The 25,931-nt window shown below is 40.9% G+C and overlaps 1 protein-coding gene across 2 annotated transcripts in view; it reads right to left on the bottom strand.

Annotated features, from left to right (window-relative positions):
* The window catches only part of LOC110948032 (protein eva-1 homolog A), an 87,921-nt gene that overhangs the window by 20,984 nt on the left and 41,006 nt on the right, over positions 1-25,931 (bottom strand). Inside the window, exon 1 of one of the 2 annotated variants that reach the window (XM_022189398.2) lies at positions 14,847-14,995. The exons of the other annotated variant lie outside the window; for it this stretch is intronic. The gene's annotated coding sequence lies outside the window, so the exon portion shown is untranslated. Of the gene's footprint in view, positions 1-14,846; positions 14,996-25,931 lie in introns of those variants that run through there. 2 annotated transcript variants of the gene reach the window in all.

Raw genomic sequence — 25,931 nt, 5'->3', positions numbered from 1 at the left:
GGTGTACAACCTAATAATGCAACTAAATCCAGTTTTCAATAACAATACTCAAAACAAGATCAGTTAAGACTAGGGGTTGACCAACTATCTGCCTGGTGGATTACTGGATACCTATTGTGATGAAATTAGTTTTAAAATGCACCTCTTTGGCTTTGACACAGCTTCTTTTCTGTATCTGTTGTCACTCTGTGGTCTTCAGCAATGTCCAGAAAACATCACTATCTGACTGGTTATGAGCCACGAATAACTTATTAGCAGTGAACAATAAAAGCTTAAAGATCTATGTTAATTAAATGGATGTAAACCATGCTAAAAAGGCATTTTAGTAACCTTTTGTGCTGGAGTTTGTGTTTTTGTGTTATTATTGAGAATTTTGACACCAGCATTTTAATTTCTACTGCAAATGTAAATCTGTTAATAGCCTCCTCGATTACTAATAATAAATATCAACATCGGCACTGAAAGACTTTTATTGGACCTCTAGTAAAGATCAATACCAAAACTACATACTGTCAACATTAAAACTTTCTTTGGACCTACAAGCATCTTGTTTCTCTGCTGCTGCATCAGGTACCTCATGAGTACAAATAACACACACTGTTAACATCCATTATTTACAATGAAAAACATTGTTTTCATCAGCGATTTTAGTGAGTACAAGAATCTGTGCTGCTGGCTCTGGTATCACCAAATCCCGTTTGTCCATAGCATTGAGTCACAAGTGCAAAACTACATAAAATACACACACTTTAGTCAAATAAGAAAAATGTGTGGGTGGAACAAGACGGATAAGCAGCATGATAAGAAAACAAAAAAGCCTGCTGAAGAAGTAAAATCTCATAAAATATATGCCTTAAAAACTAACCCAAAGCAGGAAATTGTATTAAATATCAAATTTGATAATTTAACAACAAAAACAAAATCCTAAAATGTCATCAGAGAAGCTTGCGGAGCCATGAGTGAATGAGATACAGGCGGTTCACGATAAACTAAAAAGGACTCGATTTCGCTCCGCTGAACAAGAGGAAAGGTTCACCGAGGTCAGCACCTCACCTGCTGAATGGGTTTCTTTGATAAGGCGAACTCCATTAAAGGAGCTAATTGAGATGAGCGGGGACAAAGACAGTGTGGTTCTGCCATTATAAAATCCTTCCCTGGTGTATTCAGCGCGACACTGATGAGCATGTGAATGTCCTGATCACACTTTGAGCAAAAACAGTGACTACAGTAAAACTAAAAGAAAATCTATTTAATGCAACAACGACCACTATTGTGAGTTTCGGCAGAAAGAGCGTCAAGTTAGCTAGAATCCTGTGACAATATGACCTCAGAGTCACATGCGGCGGTTCTGTAACACACTGCTTTTTCAGTAAACACCAGAAAAGACAAAATTAGATTATAAGCCGTTGTCCTAAATGATGGAGGAGACACCCATAACAGCATAACACCACAGAGGAGTTTGTTTCATCATCTGTGTCATTACGTCCTTTATGATTTGATGCTTCTCGCTGTATTCTTCCTTCTTCATCATTTAAGTAAAACACTACCACCTGCTTCATGTCACACTTGTCTATCATAGGAGCCTCTGTGCCCTGTCATTGTCTGGGTAATTAGACAAACCCTAAGTCAGAGTGAATCACAACAAGCAGCTTTCAAACTAAGTCATACTTTACTGTATTCCATGGACAGAGATAACCTCAGTGTCATCGTGTTCTAACTGCAGTGTGGGAGCTGCTGTGTTCTCATGTGTATAAGAAAGGGAGTCGCTTTTTTTTTCTCCGTGTGCTGACAGAGTGCTGAGCTTTATCAGCGGTTTAGGCCCAGCCAGAGATAATGACAGTGAAGTCTGGGTCAGCAAGAGTCTGTCATCGGTTTTATCACAACAAATGCACGTGACACACACAGACAGATAAAACCGCACACCTTTTGTTTAGTCTGCAAGTCAAATGACAGACCTGAGCTGGGTATTGTTTGAAATTTTTTGACAGAGGTGAGGCTAAAGCACTGCCCGTCTTCCAAAAGAGGTTCTTTTATTCAACACTGTACTTTCAATAACGTATTTTCTTAATACTAACATGCTTCTCTTAATCCTTTTTTGTCATGAAACAGATGAAACTAAAGATCCCAGGTGGGAAATTTTAGGTGAACACAAGCAGCCAATCAAAAAAGTCCTTTTCTCTCCTTAAAATTGGCTAATCATGGTTTAGTCCAGAAATTTTTATCAGTAAAGAAGAGCACAAACATCTGAGAAAATACTAATCCAAGTATTGATGCTGAGCTCATACACTGGGCTGTCCTGGCTCCATCTGAGTGGAGTTTTAACATTATTCTACTGTGGACTATTATTAGAACCAACTCCAAAAATAGGCTTTAGTAGGCAGGTTCTATCTCCACACAGCAGCTGTTTGTGATCAAGAGAACTAGAGGACAGATGAGACAGGAAAAGAGAACTTGAACTCGAACCTCCATAAACATTTCCTTTCTCCTTTTATAGTTCAAGTTTCTTGGCAAGCAGGAGCACACATACTGTTCTAAGTGGGTCTCTTACACACATGCCTACAAATGAAGCAAACGTTCACTTTGCTGGGTCCATGTCCACTGGTACAGTGTCCCATGTGAGTCCCAAAGCTTTGGCATTTCCACCCCCACCGCAGAGGTTTTCTGGGTACAGCTGGTCATCTGTTTGTGTTGCTGTCTGAACGTTCTGGAGACATCCAATCCGTGTCCTGACTTTGTCTGGCCCTGTCAACCCAGCCGTGCTTTTAAAACAGCTTGAGCCACAACAGATGCAGATGCTGTGTCCTCAGGGTTCAAAGTAAGGAGAGACAGAGCACGAGAGAGCGGCAGAGGAAGGACCGATAGGCTCGGAGGGAGCCACAGACATTTTTACGACAGCCTTTAAAATAAACACCTGCCGCCGTGGCTGGAGGGCCTGGTGGACATCACGGATCCATACGTCTGTGATTAGATAATGAAGCTCAGCTAATGGGGCTACGATGTCACAAACTATTGCTACAGTCATGTACATGCACTGTAAGGAAGGCATGACTAGAGGGAGGATAAATGCATGTTAAACATTGTTTGCCCACCTCTCAAATTCTGCAGCAGCTGTGAGGATTTACACATAGTTTACACCTGTTCACGTTCAATCCTGTCCGATGGTAAAGGTGCAGCAACAGCAGGAAGGTTCTATCAACCCAGGTACAAAGAAAGTAGAGTATTTTGTTGCTCTCCTGTTCAGGACCTTGATTGACTCAGTCATCAGCTCTGGTTCTTAGGAGTAATTGTGTTTGACCTCAGTCAAATGCACAAGTTTAACAATAACATACCTGATATATGTACGAAGTGCAAAGAAGCAAGAGGAATGATACACCACTGCATACGGGAATGTGTGAAAGTGAAACCCTTCAGAAGTTATCACTGGACCCCAAACTTTTCATTTTGGGTATACATCCAACTATCCCACACTTAGAAACAAATCTAGCCCTGTATATATGTATATACTACAAGCGAAACGCATCATTTCCCTTCACTGGAAAAATGTTGACGGACCAAGAGCTGGAAGATGGATTAAAGAGATGGCATCAAATACGACGATGGAATAGATAACATACATCATTAGACGGAAGAAGCATGTTTTTGATGACATCTGGAGACCTTTTATACGTTTTTAAAGACATGATGCCAAAGTTGGTAATGGGCTTCAGCAGAATAAAGCCCTGAGGGAGCAGAATGTTCATGTGGAGTGATACAGTGTCCTGAGTACCACCTTTGAAATTCTTCAGTGTTACAACTGTTTTCAGTATTGCTTATATAATTAAAGAGAAAGCTTGAATATATAAGTGAATCTGTGTGGTATGCGGGCATGTAAATACTGTATACCATACCCAAGGTCTTATGTTTTTTGTTTGCTTTATTTTCATCTTATTTTATTGTTTTAACATGTTTTCTTATATTATTTTGGTGATGGGAAGACGGGATGGGAGGGAGAACAGGGAGGAAAAGCTTGTTTTGCTGCATGTAATAGCATTGCGTTTAGCATTTTGCGGCTTGATTTGCTTTAATTTGCAAACAAAAAATCTAATAAACTCCTAAAACAAATTGTGTTTGGTTGCAAGCAAATCTAGGAGTTTTGTTACTGTACTGCAATAAAAGTAATGTGAAGTCATGCACCTTCCTTAAAATACGAACAGAGGTTGTAAAGAGTTCACTATAGAGCTGCCAACATGATTTACTGGTTTGAAGCATCAAATGTTTCTTCATTTTGAAACAACCTGAGTTATGACCCAAAATAATAAAGCACAATACAGCTAAAATCAAGGCTAAAAAGAGACTTTAAAGGCAGTTAAGCTAATTAAAATTCACTGAGGCTATAGGATTGGTGGGTATTGGACCTTTCTTTATGACTTCAAAAACAACAAAAAATAGCAGCATCGCAAACAGTGACAACTTTCTGCCCAACAGCAATCAACCCCTTGTTGCCGATGAGAAGACCAGTCTCCTCAGTTCTCTGCCCGGCTTGCAGTATTTTCATTCCAGCTGTGCTGTAAATCTTTCCGGTATCAGAAACCCTCCGACAGCAGGCCAACTGTGGCTTATAGGTCTAGAAATGCAATTCAATCTGTAATGGTTGTCTTTTTTTCAGGCCGCACTGCTGCAGGATAGGAGGGGAGTGTTGGTGCAGATTTGACATTCAGCAGACTCACACAAGCTCACGCTGACACACGGGTCAACACTTGACGCTGTACGTCACACACACATTATGCAGAACACCTTCCCAGCTCATACGTTCAAGCCTGAGACAGATGAAGACAGGAAATAAGAGTGGGAGGATGAGGGGAAAAAAGAGGAGAGAGGAGAAAATGAGTGATGCTGACAGATTTGCATTTAAATAAACAATCCAGAGTATTTGTAGACCTAAATGTGTGAACAAAATACACATAATTATGTGTGATTATAACATGAGGAATAAAAATTACACTGTACAAAGGGAAATGATGCAGAATATGTAGGCAGAATTTTAAAGGAATGGTTTGGCATTCTGAGAAACAAACTTATTTACGTTCTTGCTCAGAGTTTGGATTGGCCGGTTAGTAGAAAAAAAACAAAAAAAACCCAAAAGTCTCTTATTCAAGGCAAAAAATAGCCTGGTACATAACCATCTGTAAAACTGTGAATTATTGTGTTTACTAGAACCTGACCAGTGCTGGATTTTTGAGGTCAAAGCGATACTGAAAAGGGAAAATGATGAGGTCATTGTTTATTAACTTTCCACACAAAGAAGTTACCAAACTACCGTGTGTCACCGCTCGACTCCGCACTACCATCTGCTCAGTTGTGACACATACTCTGCTACATGTGCTGCACACAGTGCTGAGAGTAGCATTAGCAATGAAGCCACTCTGTAATAGCTTCTAAATTGAAAAATAAATAAATAAATAAAATTATTTCTAAATTACACCAGGAATCTTTTTTGTAAAAAAAAAAAAAAAAAAAAGCTTTCATATTGGTGCATTTCAGACAATATATATGCAATGAGACCATCATCAGCCAATAAAATCAATCAACCAATAAACAGGGCTCTGCTTACTACTCTTGCATTGCAGATGCACAGTTTCAACTTGTGCATTTTGTTTGTAGGTTTACCATGCCAGGTATTTTCCCCAGTTTCTAGTCATCATGCTAAGCTAAATGCTAACATAGCTGCTTACCCTACAGCAGGGGTGTCAAACTCCGTTCCTGGAGGGCCACTATCCTGCATGTTTTAGATGTTTCCCTCTTCCAACACACCTGATTCAAATGATCAGGCTCGTTATCAGGCTTCTGCTGAGCTTGATGATGAGCTGATCATTTGAATCAGGTGTGTTGGAAGAAGGAAACATCTAAAACATGCAGGATAGTGGCCCTCCAGGAACAGAGTTTGACACCCTTGCCCTACAGGTATGAGAGAGTGTTGTCAATCTTATAATCTCAACTCGATGTACGTAAGCAAGCACAGTACAATATGATAATAACTTCATTTGAATTCATGACAGTAAGTATGAATGCTTTCTTTTAAAGCCACAATAATTTCACAACAGCCGAAACTTGTGTAAAGTTCCAGCAGGGTCACAGATATGCCAGCAGTGTGAGTAGCCAGAATTTAGATTAAAAGGATTCCTAAGAGACAGAAGACCACCCATGAACTCATCAGAGCTGACCTTTATAGGGCAACTGTCATATTAAGAGTGGTAGGCATTTTATTAGGTAAATGAAAGAGAAAAAATCTTGTGATCAAAACAGAGAACATGTGGTCGTCTGTAACATTTTAAAGGGGAGCTGTGGCTCTTTTTACTTCACCTCATCGTAACCTTTGTTCTGACATTTCTACGGTTTCTCTCTACGGCTGATTTTTATGTCGCTATTGTTAAATTTATTCATCCATCTGTGCTATATTGGATCTGAAAACAACAAAGCACGTCAGCAAGGTACCAAAACCTTACATTATATAAAAATATCAACCCAAAATGTGCCTTCTTTGGGTAAGGCTATAACCAGACCTATGTAGGCCTGGATCCACTGCGGCCTCTGCCAAACACAACTTGGAGGTCTGGCTTGGCTTCAGCTGACGGACATCTTTATGCGCGTCGATTAAAAACAAACACACCGGGAGAGAGAGGCGTCCAGCTTTTCAGTGTGGGCCTAGGGGTGGAAAATCCCCATCGGACAGGGTTAGACAGAAGAAAAGCAAGCGAGAACGAGAAAGACAGTGATTAAAACCCGAGGCTGCTTCTGGCTGATGGACAGGACACTTTAGTTTTTCTCAATTTTTAGTTGCGCCGTCTCATGCCAACATACCACTTGAGGGCTAACTGGACTGACACTAAAGCTGAGCACTCAATGGATTTTCACTTTTCCTTTTTCGTTGCCATCGGGAAACGGTGAAAGAAGAGAGAAGGGATTATCCAGGCTCATCCAGCCAGCTCTATTACTGTTATTAGTGGAGAAAAGCCAAGATACAAACACAGACACAATAGCCATTATTACCGTGCCATGTTCCGAACTAACTGGCAACTGCAAGCAGCAAGATTTTAAATATTTATTTCCTTTTCTGAGCTGAGTGCACAATTTGTTTCATTTCATAAATGGCCATAAAGATCATTACTGCACACTATTCTGTGAGAAGAAATGTGAAAACAGGGTGTTTGCAAGATGGCTGAGACTGGGCGAATGCATTACCACATCACATCAGTCACTGAGTATGAATCAATGATACAGACGTCAGCAGTTCCCACACACTTTGGGTGAAGCACTCTTGGATCACATGGAGCCACAAGGGCCATTTTGTACCAAAGTAAATGACTAGGTGTATTAGTATAGCAGCTAATCATAAACCCTACAATAGCGGCACACACACACACACCTCGGGAGCTTCAAAACCCAATCGGGTACCGGTGTCACATTACAGACAGGAAACAGATGGCCTGCTGGGAAAGAAAAGGCAGAAAAAAATCATGCCAAAGAAGGCCAGAGAGAATTCTTCCCTCCCTCCCTCTCCTTTTTTTACTCTCTCCTTCCACCATCCCTTCATCCTGGGTTGGAAGGAAAAGGAAGAGTGGTGGTGTTTGGAGCGTGCATCAGTGGGCTCTGGCTCGAGATCAGAGTGATGGAGTTCTCTGGGAGATTTTTAAATAACAGCCCAGCATGGTTCTACTGTACTGGGCAAGGCTGGGGCTCAGCGCCTGCTGGCTATTTAAGACAGACTGCGGGACACATCCCAGTGGGTGAAAATATATTTATAAGTCTGCCATCGAGTGCTGCATTTAAAATGAACACCATGAATATAAGTGCTAATTTAAAAGAGAGACTGAACTGGTGACGTGCAACTGGCTATCAAGTGCATGGCTCATAGGGAAAAGCTTGGCATTTTTGGAAGTAAACTTGCCACTTTTTTTGCAGAGTTTGATGAGAAAAACAATAGAAGCAGCTCCGAAGTTTGTGTTGGCATGCCGTCATTTTAATCTGGTAATCAGGCAGCCAGATTAGACTGTAAAAACTGTATTGTATTTTGATGGATGGTCGATGGTGGTATCAGTGCAGTCATTGTTGTTAGTAGCAATGTATTTTACCAGCTAGTTAGTGGATGAATGTGAAGATGTGATATGTGCTCTGCTACATGCACTGCAGACAGTGCTGATGAGTGCTGTAAACAATGGAATCAGAGCTGCTTTTTGAGACAAACTATATGGAATGACACCTTTTCCTAAATTATCGCAAGTATATTTTTCTGCATTAGATTCTGTAAAAAACTTTTCATCTTTTTTCTGTGTGACAATCCAAAATTGGCTAAGATTCCAATGCTTACATTCCACCAGGAAACAGGAGAGCTGTTGACCAAGATGACAGGACAAGCAGACTGCGCGGCTAAAGACATTAGTGATGGATTTCAGAATCGTTTAGCTAGCCTAGGGATTTATTAATAATCTTTACCACTATCTAACCGCTTGTTCCGCTTGCTCTGTTAGGTTTCTTACTGTGGCTGCATTCCTAGATCTCAGAGATTAACTCCATCAGGACAACGTACAGTAACAGAAATGACGGACAAAGTTACAAAAACACGGTTGCAATAAACCTGAATTGCCCTTTTATTCCAATTTCTTTTCTATACTCATCGATAAAGAACAGACAGGAAGAAAAGTTGCACGGATCTCCCATCAGCCACTAAAACCAATGGTATGAGTGATTTAAGTTTACTTCCTGCTGGCCTTTGCCTGGAACACAGGACTGATGACTGATAACCTCTGACCCTGAAAACAACAATTGGAGATCAATATTGTCTCAAGTAGAACCTCTTTCTTCACAGAGGACACTTTGATAAGTGGACTGACCCCGGCCGTCTGAGGTCGTGATCCGTCACATGTTTACTTGAGCTCTGTGTCCTGTGTTTTCCAAATCCTCTGTCAGATCTTTGTCATTTTAAAGATTTCAAGCCAAGACCGTGTCAAATCATCTGATAAGCGCTGTGTAGGGTCTGAAGGTTTTCATTCAAGAATTCTGACATTTAGCACATAATGAAACTAATGTAGGACAATTAGGGACCTTTTCCTTGAAATTCTAAGCTTTACCACCATAAATTATTAGGAAAAATGAAGGAAAAATATCAGGTTTCTGACCTTAAACTCAGTCAGGACTCAACTGTTGTGTTTTGTAGCAACCGAATTCAAAGTTGAGGATGTTAATCTAAGGTCTACTAATCACTTACTTACTGTATTCACCCACACAAAATGTACTTCAAAGTGTACTTTCACCTAATATCTTGTCTCAGAACATCAAATCAAAGCAGCTTTTGCTCCATGTCAGTAGCTTTTGTTGCACGTTAAATATTCCCCATGAGTTTTAGAGTTAAGACCCCAATGGGATTACATTTAGCTCTAAAGGCTGGTGCTTTATTATATACAAATTGCACAAATTTACATCTCAGCAGATGTTCTCCTTTCAACCGGCACACATCTGAAAACGTGCCACACATCTGCAGATAGTCATTTAATGCTTCATTCAACAACCCCGGGTTGTAAAATCCACAGACATCATTAAGCATGTCTGCTAATTTCTCAAACCTGAAATACAGCAGCGATAAAACTACGAAGGCGACGCAACCCAAAACACATGTTTACTGTATATTGAAGGCTGCAAAATGCAGCCTGACTTAAAACACATGTTTAGATAGAAACCTCCCCTCAGAGTCTCCTCACTGAGATGTTGAGTTTTCATTAAAATTTGCTCCCTGTAATCCTGATGCGTAACATTTCAACCTTTATTGGAAGCTTCGGTGGATTGTTGAGGAGTGTTTGGGCTTTTTGAAAGTCTCCAGACTTCTAATAAGGAGTCGACCAAGCCAAAACATAAAAACCTTGTTGAACTAAAAAGAGGGCCCTGTCTCGCCTCCTCTCACTGTGCGTCTTTGTCTCCTCTTTTAGTTTCTCAATCTCAATTCAAATAGGCTGTAAAAAGTACAGTAAGTTGTTGGAAGGTCAGCCAAAGCACAACAGTCCATACATTCACGCTATATTTTCATGATTAACTACTTGCAAACATGTGCTGTAAAAGTCTCTCCCTCTTTTCTGTGCATCTCTGAGCCAACAGTCCACTAAATCCTCCTCCGAAATAAGTTTCTCTGCCTCGTTCTGTCCGTGCTGCACATGTTTCTGGGCTCAAAGTGATACTCGCCTCTCAGAACAAATTGAGTTTAATGGGGGTGAGGCAGGGTGAGCCGTGGGGGAAGAGAGAGGAAGGCGGAGAGAGGGTTGTAAAAACACACCACATGCTACTCCATGCCAGTCCCCATGAAGAGAACAGCAGCATTAAGGCTGTTCCACTCCAACGTTGCTAGATCCAACAGTAATATCCTGTCATGATGTAGCAAACCTAACATGTCATTTTATCAAGAGTGTCGTCTTAGAAGGTCATTTTCAGGATTTCTCTCACACTAGTGGCCTTTGTCTTGCAGGAACACATCAAAGACTACATGCAAGAAAGAAAATGCTTTGCGTGCTAATGTGACAATGTAGCTTTTAATATTCTAAATAGGAACTGTAGCGTCACAGCATTCACAGTTAGTGTCAGATACCAGTCGATCCACGTCTGGCTCACACAAAAACCCGGTCAGACAGGCGAGTGAGCAAACATACACACCTTTGGCAAAACACTGCCATGAACACACATAGGTGGTATGCACTTCAACACTGGCCTTTTTCTGCTTTCCTCGTGGCGCAAAGCTCTGGATTAATTAACTCGACTTAGAGTGAAGGTTCTCTCTAAGGCCGACACATCCAGGAAAACACACGCAAACACACACAATCTCTGTCTTAGAAGTGCAGCGTCCTTCACCCTTAACCAGAGAGAAAATTAATTTCCCTGGGTGGCTATGGCTCGCTAAAGGGCAACTAAAAAGGCGAGAAGCCCTGCTGAATAAAGCCTTTCAGGAGGGTCATGGGCACGCTCTTCACGTGTCTACGTCTTTCACTATCACTATGTGCATGCTATCAATGCAAAGAAACTTTTACCCTTCAGCAGATTTCAAGTTTCAGACCTCAAATTCTCATTATTCTGTGCAGTGAGGCTCAAACATCTGAGTGAGGCAATGACAGAATGAATGAATGCATCAGAAAGCACACCGATTGTGCGTCTTCATGTCGGTTCCGGATCCTCAGGTGTTAATTTCTGCCCTCATAAGCCTCGCTTGCTTTTCCCCTCCTTTCTCCCTTACCTCAATGACCTTTTAATTCCGCCTACGATCCGGAGGACTTACCCCCGCAATCTCACCAGGAGACAAATTACTCCCCAAAGCTATGAGGCCTCCTCCGACCCCTCCATCCTGAACCAGTCCGGGCAATAACGCAAGACATCAGAGGAGCGATAAACCGCCGTCCCTCCAGGAGAAGACCCAAGGAGTCTGTTAAAACAGCCATCTGTTGCAAAAGTACAAACAACAGGCCCGGGAGGGAAGGAAAAGTTCTTTTAGATGAACTTAAAGCTACCTTTTGGAAGCAGAACTGTCAAAATGTGAGCTCAGTTTTTGGTTTGTAAAGTCGGCTTGTTAACAGAGAATTGTGGCGGGGTTCCCTGGTAGCTATGATAGGGAGCTGGCATAACATGCAATAAAAGAGGAGCAGGCTGTCTAGATAATGGCATGAGGATGTATAGGTATTACCAAGATGGTGGTGGGGGGAGCTATAGTGGAGACAGGGGGACAGGAGAACCCCGACACACCCTGCAAACAGCTGCATGCTGGTGCTGAAGAATGCCGGGAAGCTTTTTTTGGGGAGGGGGGCACATCTGCTTTGGCTATCAGGAGACCTCCGCACTTCAAAATGACCATTATTTTAGATTTTTTTTTGAAAGACGGATTCCTTCTGGAAGGAAGGAAAGAGGGAAGGAAGGTCAGCGTAGGAAGGAAGGGAAAAAAAATAACAGTCCTTCAGGAAAGCTATTAGGAATGCATGCTGAGGAGAAAAGAAAGAAAGGATAAAAATCAAATCAAGGGGAGACAAAATAGAAGAGATGGTGGGGGGGTTGCTTTTCTGAGAAGAGCTTAGTGCAAGTGCCAGGTTCCATTCAGACTAGACGAAGTAAATAAAAGCACTTGATGAAAAAAAAGAGCAAAAAGGAAGTGAGCGAATGGTAGGAGCCATTCGAGCAGGGGGGTATGAAGTTAAATGAAGCTATATGAAGATAAACGGAGACAGAGAGAGAGCCTGGCTCGCTGTTTTTCCAACTGAGCAGTTCGCCTTATCTGATGACCGGACGCAGATTTACACAGATTATCGCAGCATTGTCAAACATGAAGTCACATCTGTGCATCGGAGGGAAGGGGTGCAGGAGAGAGACAAAGAGAAAGAGACAGATCATTAATCATTTCATCTCAATCCCTCCCTCCATCGACAAAAAGACACCTAATCCGGAATAACAAACAAAAGTGACTTAATGAAACTCTGCCGCGGCCGGGCTCGGTCCTGTTCCTGTTCCTGTTCCTGTGCCGTCACACTCAGGCCTTTCCCTCTCTTCTCGTAACCCAAACCACACACTAATTCAGAAATTACAAACAAAGAGTCCCTTGTGGTTTGGAAGGGGACCGGCGCTGCAAACTGGCGCTACAGGGGGAACAGCTACGCGTCAATTAGAGGGAAAACCTGGCTGGCAGGGAGAGGTAGGTGTGGATGCATGCACTAACACACTCACAGGCTCTCACACTTACAGCAAACACGCAGGCACAGACCTACTGTATGTTCACAACAAGCCGTAAAACACACACACACGCACACATTTGGATGCCATGTAAACAATTTTGTCAATTTGGAGTCCAGGAACTGACTGCACCATTGTCTGGGTCTCGCTGGGTTTCTCAAGCCTGTTTACGAGGGGTGACGTGTGTTGGGGTGTTGTTGTGTTCACCGCTGGGAGTTAAGCCTGCATTTGTTTTCAAGACATCTGTGGAAAAACACGAGCGGCGGTTTGCAGGTTGCTTCAGTTGTGCGTGTGGGATTAAACACTAAGCATGTTTCCATCAGACGAATTAAAGAACAGCGTGACGACGAAATGACGAAGCTGAAAATCCTGGTGTCAAGTGACGTGACGCCACACCAGGATATATGAGTGTAAATACAGCTCAATTTTCGTTTCCGATATCAATTGATACCGATATATGTGGCTGTTTAAACTAATTTTAGGTAACATCGCACATCTTGTGTTGTGGAATTAACACATCATGTCGAATTTTATTGTGATGTCCCATTGGATGCATTCTCCAACGCAACAAGGCTTTCTAAATGTAAACATTGTCTGTCATGTTTATACCATTTAAGGAAAAAATGTCTCAAACAACAGTTCACATTCTCCCTTCCACTCTCTCTCTGTAAGTCCAGTAAATGTCAGTGAACTCCAGACATTGTTTGATTGGTTTTATCAAAGGGAAACAAGAAAACGATAACAATGTTGACCGATATTACATTTTTGTGCCGATGTCATGCCTGTAATATCAGTGGGCCGATATTATCGGACATCCCTAATTATAACTGTATCATACTGCACAGGAGACATTTATGAATTCTCTCAACCTCTATCCACGGTTGATCTGCTACCACAGAGGTGCCAGACTTCATATTACAGTGAAAAATGAGCCCACAGTGAGTAAAAATATAACAGAAGCAAAACACAGCAACAAAACGCTTGACAATCAGAGAGTTAATCAACTAGTTGTTTCTTCAGTCATCATGATGTCTAATAAAGAATGCACAGTGTGTTGAAGTACTGATGATAATCACAATTTACATTATATCACTCAGTCCTGTACAACACTCTACAAGCATTCTGGGAATGCTCTGACAATGTTTTTCAAGGAAAACATCTGATATTTGCTGGTTTGGGCGATACCAATGTTAACACTTTGTTTCATATCCACTTAATATCTTTGGGTTAAATCTGAAACGTAGATCTAAAGAGGCCCCCTTACACAACCTGTAATTTGTGATGCTTCGTTTGATTTAACAAGAAAATATCTGGCAGATTCATCAGTTATGAAAATAGCTGGTGGTTGCAGCCAAGGAATAATGAATTTTTGCCAACAGAAAGTGCAGAAAGTGTAGAGGTTTAGAGTTCAAGTGGCACAGTTTCAGAGATCTCACCCCACTGGCTGCTCTGAGTCAGCACTTCATATGTGGTGTGTGTGAACAACCCGCTGCCCCTGTTGCTTTTACTGTATTATGTGCCCTGTGGTTAATTAGAGTGGAGTCAAACTCCTGCCAACAGAGGCTGTTCATTAGGTACAAACACTGACCAGCTATGGAGCCACACACACATCGAACAACACATGAAAAAATGAGCTTCAAGTATCAGTTCAGTCATGTGCATGTTATGCATCTTGTATTTAAATGATGCTGTAGCTCATCTGTCCCTGTCAGAATCTAATCCACTCAGTCAACCTGGCAAATCTCCCTCTCAGCACTTGTTTCCTCATGTTACAAGGGAATCTTTACACATAAACACACATCAGCGTCCAAATAATTTGCCCCCATGCTCAATTTTAGAGCAATTTATCATCTTAAACATTCTCATAACCCCAACTGCAAGAGCAACAACATTCCAGAGGAAACTGCAAGGTGAGGCGTTTTAACATCAGGTAAAGTCTCATATTGGAATAAATCTGCACAAAAATGACTCGTAAACAGTTGAATTTTAAAGTCTGCAAAAGCAGGGTGGTCCAGCTTTCCAAAGTAACGCACAGTTTTGACAGCCAGCACGCAAAAGCAGCCGTCAGCCAGCGGCAGGGAGATTTAAAAGCGTGTTCAGGCAGAAGGCAGAGTGACACTTACACACACATTGCTGAATGGAAAATCCTCCCGAGTCCAAGCTGCGAGTTTCCCTCTGAACGTGAGTTTGTGTGCGTCTGTCTGTCTTGTCAAACACTCTCCCCTCTTCCTCCTCCTCCTCCTCCTCCTCCCCTCCGTCCCGCCAGGAGAGCTGGAACTAGCTTTGCCGTAAAAACAAGCGCTCACGTGAATAGTCCGCCGTGGGTCTGAGCAGAATGAGAAAGCACGGCCCAAAAAAGGAAAAAAAAAAAAGAAAAGCAGGGAGGTGGGGGGGAAACAGAAAAAAAAGGATAGCCCCTTTAAGAAGGTATGCTCCTTTATGGTGACTCCCCCTTTGTAAGCCAAATAGAGTATGAAGAGAGTTTCCTCTTCTTTTCTTCTTCTCATCCGGAGAGAATAAAGCTTCTTCTCTTTTTGCCTTCCTTCCTACTCTCAGTGAGAGCGAAAGTTAAACCCGGCTTTAGACAACTGGAATGTGACAGCATGCGAGAGAGAGAGAGAGAGAGAGAGAGAGAGAGAGAGAGAGAGAGAGAGAGAGAGAGAGAGAGAGAGAGAGAGAGAGAGAGAGAGAGAGAGAGAGAGAGAGAGAGAGAGAGAGAGAGAGAGAGAGAGAGAGAGAGAGAGGACATGTAGTGTAGTGTCCACCTCCACAGCCCACTGCTGTGTGAGTGAGCAGTCAGAAAGGTACAAAGGGGAGGGAAAGAGCCAGCGGATAGAGGAGGAGGAGGGGGGGGGGGGGGGGGGAGGGGGATTGGGATATGAGTGCATGCATGAGTGTGTGAGAGTCAGAGAGAGACGGAAAGCAATGATAAAAAGTCAGAGTGCAGCTCCAGGAAATGACCTGAGAATTTCATTCAAGTCAGATTGGAAATCTGGGAATGTAAGAGCAGAAACATGCCGTTCCAGTCTGCATGGAGCTGAGCATGCACTGCAGAGGCGAAGCAATAAGATCACAGATTTTATGAGATGATATGAACTAGTGAGAGGTATGCCTATAACATTATAACATTATGCAGTCTGCACAAAGTGAAAGTCAGTTTTGTTTTACATAAAGTTGCATTAACTGATCAGTTTATTGAACACTACAGAGCTGGATTATTGAAATTTAGACTTTTCAAATATGACTGCAAGATATGTTTTTGTTTCCCTCAATTGTAATGAAAAGAGGCGTAATACCATGTATCATACTGACCCCATGAACCCCAAGCATTTTCAGGGTTTTTGCACCTGTCACGTTTTTCCTCACTGTAGGTTCATTTTTCACTGCATTGTAACATCCTGCATCCTGGAAACAACACAACAATGGCTACTATTCTTTGTGTGAATAAAAAAAAAAATCATATTTTTTTTCTCCCAAGAAACTGAAAATGATTCAAAAGTTGTGGACAATATTTGTTTAAAGTGCAGTCAGGATTTTTTTTTTTTTTTTTTTTTTGCTGTGATGAACTTGAATGCTTCAAATATTGAAGCTGCCATAGGCTGTTTAGTGTTCTGAAAGTGATGCTTCATGTAAATCTGCTGTTAACTCTCTCAGACCCAAGCAGTTTTTTCACTCCAATATAAAGTCCTGCATCTCTATAGAAACAACACAACCATCGCCAGAAGCAGCGAGAACTTAAAAATGTATTTTGTACTGAGAAAGGAGAATATTATTTTTCCAATAATTTATTTTTACAAAAATTGAAATAACCTGAAATCACCGTGGATAACATTTTTCTAAGTGCCCACAGATGTTAGCAATACAAGGAAAAAACATGGTGAGTCCATATACCACAGATATTCTTACACTTTTAGTTTGTTTACAGTCTTGTCTCATAACTGCTCTGTGTAAACACATCCTGCAGTTCAGGTCTCTGAATTTCTGTCATGCGATTGTTAGTTTGCACTGGGCATGGAATTCATTTTGGGGGGAATCTGGTTTGTGTAAACAGTACAGTTTTAACATATTTCTAAAATGAGAGTTGTAGAATAAAGAGGTTTCGATGAAATATAATTTTAAGCTTCACGTCACAGATGATTAGTTCAAGGACCGGGGGAAAGTTGAAAATGTGACAATTCTTTCTCTTTCTGGGTCTGATAAATGGTGTGATTTTGCAGATTTTTAAAAATCTAACATGCATTCCAAATCATACAGTGGGATTTAGGGTTCAGAGGGTTAAGCTTTAGTAAAATGAATCTCTTATCATTAAAATGATCATTTTGCATTTATTTCAGACAAGATTTTTGAGGGCTAAAAATGTGTTAGGGTCAATACATATTGTCCCTATAATTGAGGGATATAATTGATGGGATATATCTTGCATACATTTTAATTAAAAATAAAAAGTAATGTTTTTTATGTTCATTATGATCATGTCTTTACAAATTCAAGAATTATTTGTTATGGATACAATCACTTAATAAAAAATGACTGGATATCACTAAAATGTCAACTAAATGACCGTCCCAAATGAATAACAATCATCTTCTAATGAGCTAAACAATAATAAAATTAGCTTATTTCAAAGTTGTTTTGATTGTGTTCTTTTTACTAAGTTGAGATAATCATGACAGATTTTTCTTTTTTGGCAATATATCAAATTTGATACGGAAAACACCAAATTGTATCTGTGTCCTTGAAATCACTTTCAACTAAGTCCCCCGTTACAAAAACACCTCTCAAGGAAGTGTGTTAATTCCAGATCACATGACCTGCTCCACATGATGTCATTTCCTCCTGAAGAAGACTCCAAGGCTTTCTGAGTTATTTAATATTAAGTAGTGTGTGAGTCAAGTGTGGATTTATGGCATGTCAACAGGTTTACTACAATATCTTTATAAATAACTTTCAATTTCAATTTTACTTAATTGTACATGTAATATTTAGAAGACTCTTTCTGTAAAAATACCATGTGGTGTTTGGTTATAGGCGGCCATGTTGATTTCAGACCTGAAAACAGCAAAAAAAATGCCTACTATGATACAAAAAGTCCTGCAATTATGAGTTGACCCATTAAATGCATTTCCTTCTTAATCCTTTAACAGTTTCATTGTTCATGAACAGTAAAAAACAAACAAACTAACAAAAAAAATTAGCAGGAATATGTATTATGTGTCATCATGTGCACCAACTGACTACACAGTTCATTTACTGGTCAAAAACTCAACATGGTATCTTGAATTCAACAATTCCATTTGCAAAATACTATTTCCGTGAATGCAAATATGCATAAGCATAAGTCAGCATTCTCTACAAATAAAAGAAAAAATGTGTTCTCCATTATGCTTTCATGACTTACAAGTAACTGTTTAGAGAGGAGGGAACCTCTACAGGTTTTAGATGGACACGTTAGCAAACCTTGGTTACACTTCAGACTCCAGGCCCACAGAGACATTTTCATGTATCTTCTCAGAGCTACAATCCCAGCTTAAGATGTCCTGGGAATTTCTCTGCATGACTCCCACCCCCAGACTGGCCCACAACTTCTGCTCTCATAATCTCCCTCTCCTCCGTCCTCGTCCACCGCAGGAGGAAAACTGAAACCAGCCACAGACTGGAAAGCATTAGTCTGCCCCCCCTTCCAAACCGATCCAACACGCTCTACATACAAATGAAAACAAGAACGAGGGATCGCACAGAAGGAGCACAGAGTAGAGTTTTTGCCGTGAGCACGCAGTGACACAAAGTACAACAAGTATACACAGTTTACAAGTTTGTGAAGCTGACAAAGTTGGGAGCGAGTTCTCGTCCAGAGCTTTGCTTATTTTGCAGTTTCCAGCCCAACAAAGAAGCAGTTGCACATTTGGGAAAACAGGCCAAGCACAAACCACAGGTCGGGGGGGAGATGTTTGTGTGTTAGTGTGTGCACTGTTTGTGCATTCAGCTTGTGTACGTACTGTGTGATATATTTGTTTTTATGCCCATGCAAACATGTGACTGTATGAATGTTAACTTGACTGCATGCTCCCATTATCCCACATTTCTAAAGAAGACAAACAGCCCAAAGCTAAATGCAGAACATTCCCCCACTCTGGAAACAGCTTCCTATGTTGGGGGCTGGAACAGCTACAGGGACGTAGGTGGCTTTGACCAGCAGCAGCGACGGACCCCAAAATGGCCTTCAGAGAGGCCCCTAGTCACCAGTTCCAGCAGACACTACTGTTACTGTGACCTGACGCCTCAGTAAAAGTACCACAGAGAGGTCAGGTATAAGACAGAGTAGTTAGTATTGAGTTAAAAATAAGAGGAAAGACAGAAACTGATTGTCTACAAAGTCATGAGTCAGTCTGCAGCGAAGACAAACAGGGGTAGAAAAGCAGGACAGGAATCTAAAAAAACAAAGAAAGAGCATTTCTGCAAAACAGGACAGACTGTAGGTTTTAGAAAGAAAATCAAGTGGTTAGTGTGTGTATATAGAACAATAATTCATTAAAACCCCAAAACGTGAGTCATATTTGTAAATTGTAAATCATCGTTGGTCTTGTTAGAGCTCCTTTTATCTTTACTATATATATATATAAATGCATCATAATCTGTGAGCTCATGCTACTGTATGTTTCAAATGCAAATTCCTGTTTGAGAAAATAGTAGCTGTATTTGTCAAATCCATGCAGTGGAGTTAAAAGTACATTATTTCCTGTGAACCTGATTGATCAGACCTCTGGAACCTACCACTGACCGTTCAGTATTGTCACTGCATGAGCTTAAATTGTGTTTTGGTTAGAAGATGATCCACAGTTGATGAGTGTGCTGAAAGCCTCAAAGGTCATAATTGAATCAGTCATACACAGTGAGCACTTGGACCTCATCCTATCACGCTTATCACGCCACCAGTGCTATCAGTCTGTGTCTTTGCTGCTCCTTCCCACTATGTTTACTAAGCAGACTGTTATAGTGGAATCAACACATCAGGCTGGCTCACAGTTCAGTTTTTGCTTTGCTGCTTTTTTCCCCTCTTTCAGTTTTAATATAATGGGATTTCTGGTACCTCAATACAAGCCAAACTCTGCAGAACCTAGTTTAGGGGAAAGAGAAAATACTGAACGTTGAAGCAGTTTCTGGGCATTTTTCTGGCTCCGGTCACATTTTTATTCACTGTGGGCTCATTTCTGCTGCCTTTAGAGGGCTGGAAGATACAATGTAAAGATTATTATTTATTCCAAAACACAGCAGGCTGACTGAACAAACAACTAGTTGATTAACCCTCTGAACTCCAAGTGTTGTTTCAATGTTTTCTTCTCTTATTTTCCAAAACTGTAAAACCTCTAATCATCATGTGTAACATTTTTCCCAAATGTATTGCCAGTACTGGAATAAAAGAGGGGCTCCACATACCATAGATACTTCACTAATTATATTTTTACAACCTCTACAAACCACACTACTCCACATATCGACTCTAGAAAGATATGTTACCGTGCTGAGTGTATCTTCCAACATTTTGCTGACAGCTCGCTCTCTTGTATACTGTTTTTGAGTCATGCTGCTTTCATTTTATTGATCAACGATGTTTCATTTTCCTCTCCGTCTCTCTTGCAGGCTCCTCTCTGCACTGCGTAGACACTGCCTGCAGCGCAACCGAGAAATCTCCTAATTTCTGTCACGTGATTCAATAATTGCTTCAAGAATTCACAATTGAAAGTTAAGATTTTGTTAAGTTTCCTGATAGAACATCACAATGCAAATGGATAATTCAAGGGCTGTTGGAAACCTGACAGTCTCGACTAGCATTTTCCGTTTTTTTTACAATTTGTGCCTCTGATAAATGGTGTAATGTTGGCGATTTACTGGTGGGTTTTGGGGTTCAGAGAGTCATGGCAATCGTAATTGGGATCAGATACAAGGCTTTGCATCATAAAACATGCTTTTTTTTTTACACTAACAGGCAAAGTTATTGAAAACACAGGAGTTAAACAAACCTCTTTGCTATAACTGTGGTGCACAGATGATGAGCTGTTTAGTTTAACTTGTGTTTCGCCTGAGAGACTGGCTACATTCTTAATTTCTAAACACATCATAAGCACCACATCAGAAACTGTAATGGCTCCTGCTTATTTATGTTTTACTTTACTGGTCTTGCTTTTAATTAAAATAACGTAGTTTGTTTTCTCACCCTGGTTTTCTTCTATTTATCTCGGATTAGAGAAAGTGAAGCCTCCAAAGTTTAAGTAGCAATTGACTTTTCCTTTGAACACATTTTGCAACTTCAGTAACAGAAATGTCATTTTCTGGGCAGAACGGCTCGTGGCAGCTCAAGTCGATTGCTCAACTGCACACTGAATAGAGCGTCTGCATAAACCACTCATTCCCACAGTCAAAATTCATATTTCTTCACAGAGTCGGGGACACAAACTTGTCAAACTCCAGCTCTAACTAAAGCCTCTATTGACAGAATGCAGACAGGAAGAAAATAAAATGGAGACATTTGAACAAAGATGGAAGTTTGCAGGCTATAAGGGAGGCAGAAATGTGTAAAAGGAGAACAGCTGAGGAAGCACTGTAGAAAAGAGACAGAAAACAGTAATGGTGCATTGTGAAAAAGTTAGATTACATACTGAGAAGCAGGTTAAAAGCATCAGAGAAGCTATGACACCTTTGTTTCATATTCACTTTGTCCACGATTCATTTTAATCTGATTAAAGTTCTTAAGAGACTTTCCCTGTGGGCCGGTGATCACACTGACTTCATATTTAACCAGATTTGCAACGTATGATCACACCACATACAGATGTGTTCGAAGGAGGGGAAAACTACCAAATTAGGATGCGATTTAACCTGTTTTTATCCGTGCATGTGTGTGTTTATGGCACTACATGTTGCTTGTGTGCAGATCCCAGATGGTGGAAGTCGATGAGACACGGTGCAGGGCCAGACATCAGCTGACTGAAACTATTGGCAAAACATGAAACCCACAACTCCTAGTGTCAGCAACTTCCCACTCAACCTCCTCCAGAGATGACTTAGCGAGCACATCAGTGGAGACGAGTGTTAAAAGGACAGCGAAGATTATGTTAAAAAGCGGTTAAATTCAAGGCCTTTTATGGGCATCGGCTGAACCCACAACAAGCACCATTAAGGCAACAAACCCACGCAGGTCAGCCCAGGTCACGTGCTTTGTGTTTTCTCGCAGCAGAGTTCCTGAGGGTGCCAGCTGTTATCACAAGGTTTCTGCAGAGTCAGGTTTGTGTTACGAGGCTGGGGAGTAGTCAGAAGGGCCTCTTCACTAAACTCAGACACTCCACAGATCAGAGTCGGGTCAAAGACTGTTGTTTTTAAAAGCATCTCTTCCAGATTCTTGGTTTGCTTTGACTTAATAAAATCCCCAATAGTGGGTGGGGTTGGTCACATACTGCAAGAGCGCTTTAATGCACTGACGTTACCACTGGAGTATTTGGGGGTTAAGTCAGGTCGGTTTGTCCTCGGATTGACAGAGCTCCACTTGGTACAATTCTACTTGGCTGGTTGCAGTTAAACCACACCCACCCAGGTGAAGACAAAGTCAAGGAGTTCTTTGTTTCGTTTAGCTGTTAAGGTAGAACATTAACACGTTCTGCAGCCCGTCACGTGTCACGTCAAACGAATGCACACTTCCTGAACACAAACTGAGAATGAAATCAGCAACTGGCACTCAGTCATGCATAATAAAGTCAAGCAGCACTGAACATAATCCAATCAAGGCCATAAAATGCTTCTAAGAAATACAGAAATTAGTTCAGATATTTTAACTGCTGACTGATTTCTTTCATGTGGGGAAAAAAAAGGAAGAAATTTGTTCGTAACTAGTAGAGTTTTTGAGGCAGAAAGGTAATTTTGGGCTCCAATAAAAGTTTTCTGAATAGAAATGGAAGGAGTAATGCTTCATGGCATCATGCTTTACTGATTATCAGTCACTCTCACGCAAATGAACACAGGCATATTCTAGGAACTGTGGTACAATCAAATGGACTTCTCTTTTAGGTTTGCGAAGATGTTTCACGTTTCTTATCAAAGAGGACTCCTTAGCTCTTCCTCAGTTCCAGATGTTTGCAGTATGACGCAGTTAGAATGCTACAAATCATAAAAAAAGAATAGAAAAGAAAAAACTCATCATGTTTAACATTTTCCCCCACAAATATCACCAATCCTGGAAAAAAAAAATCAAGTCTCCGTGTACTATAGATACTGAAATAATTACATTTTTACAACCAGCTGTTTTCTACACTGCTCTGCACATGAATTTTACAAACACATTTCACCGTGCTGAATGCATCTTCCAACAACTTGCTCCTCTGTATGCTGTTTTTGAACCATGTTTATTCATTCATCAAGTCTGTTTGTTTTGTGTAAATACTGCCTGCAGTTCACTTCAGAACTATAGAAACCTCCTGGATGAGAGGTGAAGCATCTCCAGAAACCTTAACGAGAACGCCGGTTGGTTTTTACTGAAGCTCTTAGGATTACCATGACGTGGATGACTGAGAATCTACACAGACAGACTCAGACGTACACCAAAGCGTGAAAAATGATGTCGGTAGAAACACAAGATTGCATTTTGAAGTGAATAAATGAGAAACAGAAAAGTAGATGTCTATAAACCAGAGGATAATTGCAGTTATTAAATAATAAAAACTCATTGATCAGCACATTCACATGCATCATATTTAGTGAGTAAAGGACACAAAGTCATTAAACCAGGGATGTCAAACACATTTTAGTCCAGGGGCCACATACAGCCCAATTTGATCTCCAGAAAAATCACAGCATAATAACCTATAACTTCAACTTTTTCCCTTTGTTTTAGTTCAAATACGTACGTTCTGAAAATGTTCACGTTTAATGAATTGTCTTTTTACAAAACATTATGACCACCCTGAAATTTCTTAAGAAAAATAAGTTCAATTTCAACAGCATTATGCCTCAAATTATCATTTACACATGCACTGCAACTGTCTGTCTACAAAGGCATAAAACATTCGGTTACAGATATCTGGAACTGAACAGTCTACTATTTCACTTCATGATCAAAACAACTTGTCAAGATCTAGAAATGATTAAAAACTAATATCTTCTCTGTAACTTCTATCCTTTGCAAAGTCATCCCGCGGGCCGAAATGGACCATCTGGTGGCCCAGTTTTGGCCCGCAGGCCATATGTTTCACACCCCTGCATTAAACCTTTATTTTTCTTTCTTCTAAACATCTTTGACACTGACTTCAGCTAATGTTAGAATCTATACACCTTCTGCTAACTGCTGCTCCTGACTCTATAGAATCAGCTATAAGGGTTTTGATGAGGCCCAGCAGCAGCTACTGGCTGCCTGGCTGGACTGCAGCTCCACACAAGCAGCCAAGATAAACATCTTCCCCACAGTCTCCTCTGCTGACATGACATGAATGTGTGTGTAGGACCGAGCAGCTCGCAGCGGTCACATGTGTACCTCAAGGATCAAGTCTGTGTGTCTGCATAACCGATTGGGACGATTCAAACCCTCAAATTTCTGAATTACAACTTTATCTTCCCCTACGTTTCCCCTGTTGCATCTAAATCAGCCCCCACTGAGCTGAGTGTAGCCAGCCACGGCCTCCACTACTCATACTGTGTCCATTAAAAACACCAGCAGTACACTCCAGTGACCACACGTCCGTCAGTCCCCATCCGCACATCACACTCAATTTCATGCGTTACAGACAGAAGATAAAGTCAAAATTATACAACAAGCTGCAAATACATGAAGGGGGAAGCTAATTTTATGACCTTCTCTTAGACAAACTTGGCTTTCTGTTAAGCTTCTTTGTTGCTTTCAACAATCCCTGTAGTGTGTGAATGTTAATTTTTAATATTCTTTGCTGACAATTTGAGGTGCCAGCATGACAGAAATAATTCTTACTACATTTTCAAACAAGAAAAGTCAAGAAAAAATGCTTTCAAACATGGTGCCACAAATATTTGTACTCATTGCTTGATTAACATTCAAATAAATGGAAGTCAATAGCAATGTGTAGTGTTTTGTGGATTTAAACTGCTTCTGTTGCTACAGTAGAGCATGGTGGATATGAATCTAAGCATCTAAAGTGCCTAAAACTGGACAGTGCTATACATAATGTCCAAATATGCTTTAATAGGTGATTTGTTGCTGTCTACATTTGTCTGTCTAGCCATGAAAGTGGAAATACACCAAGAAGACCAGAAATGTACAGTACAACACATTATTAGAAGCAACTTCAATTCGATTTTGAACCCAGTGTTACAAACATATTGTATCCTGAAAAGGCAAAAACAGTGAAAATGTGTCCTAAATCCTAGTTAAAACCCCAAAGTTTCCAAACACACTAGGCATGGCAGTCAGAATTTGGCAAGTTGTGCAAAAACCCATGCAAAATCAAAATCACACATCTGTTTTTCCTATAAGATTTCGCAAAGATTAACTCGACATGAATGGAAAGTCCTTCAGATGCACACGGAATAATCAGAAATTAAACATCCACATTTCCACAACATCTGGGCAAATTTTGTAGATCTGCAGACGAAGATTATGTGATATGATTGAAGCGTCCGCAGCGACCACTAAACCATGAGGTCAGATTGTTTAGTCAAGACAATCTTTGAATTTGATTTATAGTCAATTTTTCGCCAGTCTGCTAACTGGAAACTCCGTTCAGCAGTTATGTGGCAAAACTTCTCTATGTCTGGTCCAAAAGTACTAGTTCTAAATCTGAAAACACATATAGGATATTAATGGACTCATTATACTTTCATTAGGGGTTTTCAGGGATCCTATTTCCATTCCGAGGTTTCAACCTCAAGATTGCAAATGTCTCAGCAGTGTGTTTCACCTCCCTGCTCCGACCCCCAGATCTCATGTTAACCAGCTAAATGCCACAATTAATCAATTTCCTGCTCAGCAATTAGACCTGTTCATTAGGCCTTCCATAACCCTTTATCCCCCTGAAGTCTGTGCTGCGTGGTTCAAAGGAGGCTTGTTCAGAGTGATCCATTACACCACAGTGAGCACTGCTGAGGGAAAACCTTGGAGGGACGTTTAGGAGAGAGGCCTCCTCGTCTTGATATAAAGTCTGAAGCTTTAATGCCCCTCAGGGGAGGAAAGGGACTGTGTTCTGGGAAGCGATCCC

The sequence above is a fragment of the Acanthochromis polyacanthus genome, chromosome 16, assembly GCF_021347895.1.
Source record: "Acanthochromis polyacanthus isolate Apoly-LR-REF ecotype Palm Island chromosome 16, KAUST_Apoly_ChrSc, whole genome shotgun sequence".
In the NCBI taxonomy this organism is placed as follows: domain Eukaryota; kingdom Metazoa; phylum Chordata; class Actinopteri; family Pomacentridae; genus Acanthochromis; species Acanthochromis polyacanthus.
The sequence above is the reverse complement of the archived record's forward strand: the minus strand, read 5'-3'. Positions and strand labels throughout refer to the sequence as shown.